The following is a 6,415-nucleotide window of genomic DNA, read 5'->3' on the forward strand; positions in this document are numbered from 1 at the left end:
CACTATCCTTATGTTGTGTTGTCTCATTACATGTCACAGTCATCGGTTCATCAGGATAAGTAATAATAATGATGTAGACTCGACGGACCCGTGATGGTCCAACAATACAGTTCTTGAGAAAAACTCCTTTTCACACGGTCTAAATAGTAAGGTCTTCCTACTCCTCCTCCTCAACTAATGCACTGCAATCCATGTCTTCATCATCCAGAAATAGGTTCCTTAGGCCAGCTAAAGATTCATCTTCTTCAGATACCCACATCACGTCAGCTTGATAGAAGGATTGGCTCAAATGTGGTACCGGCCGCTCAAGAGCGTAATAAGGACCACGCCATGGCGGCGACCAATCATTATACTCCTACCAGGTGTACTGATATCCAAGTCCAAAAGTATTATCGTTACACTTTAATTGTATTGGTTTAGTAATACCCTGGAGATTTTTACCGAGATCCTTGCCAAGTTCATACCCTGTCCATGCCAATATGCTTTCTATCTTGTTGCTCCACCATTAATCTTTCTCAATTGCATTGACGCGCTCGATGCAATGATATGTTTCTCCACCCAACTTCCTTCTATTTTAAACAACCAGAATAGTTTGGTTGGTGTAAATGGGATTGCTTCCGCCACCGTGGATGATTACTTCCTGGTGATTCCATTCAAACTTTACGGTCTGGTGTAGAGTGGAGGCTACGACCCCAACAATATTTATCCAAGGTCTTCCTAACAACAGATTGTATGTGGCGGATATGTCTAGCATTTGAAATTCAACATCACTACACTGTGATATGCAGTGCCCTGTCATGACTCAACCCTTCCAGCGGCAATTCATCTTCGTGGAAAGTGATCTTATGGCTTTCTAATATTTGCCCTACCATATTGGCCATCTCTCTACTGGTAATGTTGTTGAGTACATAAGCTTCATTCAACATTTTCATCTATGAATTCCGATGCGCCTCAGAATTCGGCAGCAACGATAGAATGGATATCTGAGTAGGGGTTTTGTTCACATGATCAACCATAGAATATTCTCTTGCTTGCACCTTTCTCCAAAGATCATCCGAGCCAGTTTCAATAATAGGTGGCTTGGAAGTGGCTTCTTTACTTCTTCCTCCTAGATGCTCGGGCATGTAAACCCTACCAGTTCTGGTCATGACTTGTGATGCACGTGTTTTCTCCATTTTCCCCTTTCCTTTCCTTCTTGCCTCTACAACATAGTCATATGGTATAGCATTGGACTTAAAGGATGATGCATGTACTACCATCACGGTGAAGGGTATGGTCACTTCCACCTCGGACGGAGTTGGCATGACTGAGGGCATTGTTACTTCAACCTCAAACGGAGTCGGTGCGGCTACCTCAACCTCAATTGGTGACTGAATTTGTACCACAATAGGTGTGAGAGTGACTGGAGGTATTTTAGGACCATCCCCTTCAAAAATGAGACAAATTGATCCTTCTGAATCCCATTCTTTGTTGGTTTATATAACATTTACCCCTCACCCCTATGATTTGGGAGAGGATTGTTGTGAATATTAGGTGCAACCTTTTTTCCTTGTATAACCTTTGTGTCAATAAACGTCTAGATCTTATCCTTCAAAGTGAGACATTCATCGATAGTATGACCCTTCATGCCCGAGTTGTAGGCACATGTCTTGTTTGGGTTTACCAATTGGGAAGCATTTTACTTGGCTATGGTGTGAATGGGAATGACATAATCGGCAGCCTTTGGTATCTCATACAATTGGTCGATGGGGTCAGCAATCCGGATGTATTGTCCGGGCTGTCTGAGGTAGAAATTTGGTCTAGGGTTTTGGTAGTTTTGGCGACCTGCTGGTGAGTGGTAGTATGTTGGCTGGGTGTTATAAGTGTGGTAAGTGGCATCATGTTGTTGGTACCTGGGAGGTTAAGGCTAATATATGGGTGGGGTGTTTGGTACGTGAGAGGAGACTTTAGACCTTGGGCCACCATCACTGCCCCTGCTTCCTTCTTTTTAGAAATACCTCCCCACTACAAGGCTTTGTTTGTGGCATAGAGTGCCTCAAAATTTTTCACCATTCCGCTCTTAATCCCCTATTCTATTCTTTCTCCTAACTTGATGATGTTAGAAATTTATGGTTCTCAATAACCATCAGTCTCTCATAATACTGCGAATTATGAGCTCGAACAAAGAACTTATTCATATGTTCTTCTTCCAGTGCTGGCCTTACTTTCACAGTATCAGACCTCAACCGAGTAGCACACTCACGAAAAGTTTTGGTTGGCTTCTTCTTAACATACTGAACGTAGAAGATGTCTGATGCATTTTCTGTATTGAACCTGATCTATAAAAGTTGATGCCATGCTTACCTAGTTAACCCATTTCTTTGGGTTTTGACTGATGTACCAGGACAGGACGTATCCAGTGAGGCTCCTCATGAACAACGTCATGCGGATTCTTTCATCTTTACCAACCCTACGAGTTTGTCACAATATATTCTCAAGTGTACTTTAGGATCACCTATCCTGTCGAACATTTCGAGCTTAGGAGGTTTGTAACCCTCTGCCAGTTTTACATCCTGCTAAATACACAAATCTTCATAATTCAAATCCTCGATGCCTTTACCATCTTCAACACCTTAGATTCGACTAGTAAGTTTCTTGAGTTCTTCTGCCATGTTCTTGATGTGCAGGTCCTTCTCGGCGGACTCTGTTGTGTACAGGGTCTGTTGTGGAGTGTGGGGTAAGGTTTCCACGTATATGGGTTTGCTTTGATGGAATCCAAGAATTTGGGGTAGTGGTGGTCGTTGGTTGAGTTTTTGAGATCAGGGGTAGGTTGTGGTGCATTTTGAGAAGTGTGGTAGGTGGTGGTTTGTGGATACTGGGTTGGATGGTGATGATGTTGTGGAGGAGTTTGTACGGTAGAGGATTAGAATTTTGAGGAGGCATGGCAGATAAGGTGCAGGAGGATTTTGCGGGTGCTGGTTTTGTGTGTTCTGAGGAGGTACTGGGTTTTGGGCATTTTGTTGATTTATGTCGGGAACATTCAAAGTAAGGGAAAGGTTTCCCAAGTTCTTGACCTGCTCAAGTTCCCCTTGTAACTCCAATATCTTATGTTCTAACCGCAAGACCAAGTCATTCTATTCTGGAGTACTCCAACCATCCAAAGTCTCGACATTCTCTGCATGCGTAGCTTTGTCTTTCCTGATACCACTCATATTGTCCATTTTAGCTTTTCCCTTGTTTTTAGGATAACATGGAGGAGGATGAGGAGTTGGAAGACCTTTAGATTTGCTATGATATGCTGATGATTCCAGTATGCAATAACCAATCTTAGGGGATAGGAATAAACAAAGAAAAGAAGGAAACAAAAAGGTAACCAAGTCAATAAGGAGTATTAAATGGATATTTGTGGTATTTAAACACATATTGTGAAATTATAAATTCGCGTCCTAATTTGGGGACCTTATTGTGCCCGAGGTAGGCCTAAGCAACATATAGATTTGGAGAAAATTGATGCCAATAACTGTGTCATTTCATTAATATGGTAAATGGACCAAATCTCTACTTAAACGACAATAATTATAAAAAGTCACTAATAGTATTTGCCTTCTTACAACCAAAGTCTAAAATGAGTCTAGAAGGCAAGTAAAACATTATTCCTAATCTATTTAGTCCTAGAGGGACCTTCTCCATGCTTGGCCTTCTTTGCTCCATCGATCAGATTTCCCAGGTCGTGCATGTCCAGTAGCAGGTATGCCCTTGCTAGATGCCCTCCTTCATTGCCCTCTATATTCTAACAGTCCGAGATCCTTTTCCTCATCTTTCTATCAAGCTCCATCAACCCCTGCTCCAAATATTCCAATCTCTCTATTGATTTAGTAGCAATTCCTTTCCACTCCTTGATTGCTTCTGTCATGTTTATATTGCTCCAAATTCCTGGCTTCAGACTCTAAAACTCTTTTGTGCAACATCCTGTATTTGACTTGTGCTTCAGCAACGTCATCTATGACCCTATTCCTCAATTTAATCCATGGTTTGACATCCTTGCTATATAATCTACCAATCATGATAGGTAGAAGTACACATGGTCGGCGTGATACCGATCTGGCTCAATGGTATCTTTCTCCACAATGATCTTCTGATGCCACATATGCGGTGTCTCAAACTTGAATGGAATGGTGTTCCCTTTGAAGTCTGCTTTGTACTGAATCATGTTGGAAACTCGAGGTATAACCTACTTCCTCCTAGCTTGCCTCATAACCCTTATAGGAGCAAAATGACAGATCCCTCTCAATCCGATTAGCACTAGATGAGGATCCTCTCTCGACCTGATAATGAACTCGCTGCTAGGGAACCATTCGAACATGTAGTGCACTTTTTCATCAGTTAGATTGCTGAAGAAATGTACCTAGCTCATAGCGTTTTCCAATTGCGCAAATTTATTTGGGATAAAAGTCATTGTCTTCAGATTGTGATAGGCTATGCGGTCATTCCATGGTCATCGCCGAAGTGCTTGATAGTATTTGCCTCTCTAAAAGTGTTCTAACAACCATATTTGCAACAAGATATTGCAACCCTCAAGGTGCCCATAACCCTTTCTACAACGGTCTATGGCCCGTTACATCCCAGCCAAAATCATAGGGACAATAGTGTAGGTTTTCCCCTCAATTCCCTCCATTAAAGTCCTAGGGACCATAGCTATGCGGGTGTGGATCCTTTCTCCCTTCATTGGAAATATCAGCATCCTCAGAAAACAAACAATGAATACAAAAACCCGGCGGTGCATCCAACCCAGAGAAGTGATGGAAAGCTCACCATGGTAAAGGCGATATGACTTGCTGTGCCCATAACTCTCATAAAGGAACTCGAATGGTATGTAAGATTTCTTCAGACAGACTGACCCATCACTTTTCTTGACACCCATCATTTTTAGGAAACCTCAAGAAGTGCATTTTTTCGATACCAACAGACCAAGGCTATCCCATGGAAGTCCAGTGAAGCCTCCTATTTCTTTTAAAAGGGGAGTCATTTCTATGCCGCCAAAACGGAAGACTGCTCTCTTCTCATCCCAAAACATGGTGGCGGCCTCAATTAATGCATTGTTTGACTGAATGTCTAATAATTAGGGTAAATTCCCGAGGACTCTTTTCACATTGTTTTTGTCACTTGGTGAGAGATTTTTCCACCAATCCAGCAGCAAAGGTGGGATATTTTGAACCATGCTGAACTTGGGGACTTCGTGCCTCATTTCTGCAAAACAAATAAAGTTAGCCCTTTCCCCCTCTAGATTTGGCTATTTACTCATTAATGATCAACATATTTGCATGTTTTCTCCAAATAATGCACATATCATGATTGTGTCCATTGGGATTATGGAAATCCCGGCGAACTTTGGCCAAGGCATGCCTTAGTGGGTTATTACACGGACAGCATTCTAACCCATACTAGGTTTGGACATGACGCATGCACAATTAATATTAGAGTGGGGGTTCCTAGAAGTGTCTAGATCGGTACCCTCAAGCGGATAACTTGAGTGGGAAAGGCATGGAACCATCGACTGCACCGCTGATCGATTAGTTTTACCACAAATAATCCTTTCCAAATATAAAGGGTGATTTAGGAAGAGCGCCGACACTCATCAAGTGCCACTATGGTATTAATTAAGCACGAGTGGAATATGATTTGGAGCATGTAGTTATGCAAAGATAAAACAACACGTTGTCAAATATTTTTCATGATGAAAACAGTAAATATAGTATAAATGAAACTCAAAAACATAAAAGAAAGGAAAACAAGAAGAAGTTAATTCGCGTAATGTGAAAGTTGTAATAAAATAAGCGAAAGAGTAAGGGTGGGGAGAGACATGATGTAGCAACTCTTAAAAAAAGACTTGTAGCAAGCAAACATGACTATAAATAAAGGAGAACGCATGTTATAACCATGTTGAGCAGAGATTTGCATATTAATACGAATTCAAATAAAAGAGAGAATGGGGAAAGGGTGTGCATGCAGCAATAAAAGAGAAACGGGAGCGATATATTCATGTAACAGCAAAAAAAATAAAAGACACATTTTTCAGAGAAGACTAATTCGTACAAATCAAATTTGCTATGGCAAGAGCCTAAAATATCCTCAGCTGAGTCGCCATGCTGTCGCGCCCCTTTTTTCTCGCGAAATTGGGTTTTGACATGTGACAACTCATTTAGGGAGGTGTTAAAAAGGTGAGTCGCCACCAAAAGGGTTTAAGGTGCGTTAAGGCACCTATTTGCATATGACTCGGGTTTAGCTGATTTGCATCACCAAAGATCGGGTAAGGGCTCAAATTACCTCGAAGAGAAGGTGTTAGTGTCAGGTCCCAACCTTAGGAGGCATGGCCGGCACCCGATGTCGCATTGGTCCGAGCGAACCACTTTGTAACTCATTCATTCCTTTTGTAAAT

Source organism: Nicotiana tabacum, chromosome 7 (assembly GCF_000715075.1).
Source record: "Nicotiana tabacum cultivar K326 chromosome 7, ASM71507v2, whole genome shotgun sequence".
In the NCBI taxonomy this organism is placed as follows: Eukaryota; Viridiplantae; Streptophyta; class Magnoliopsida; order Solanales; family Solanaceae; genus Nicotiana; species Nicotiana tabacum.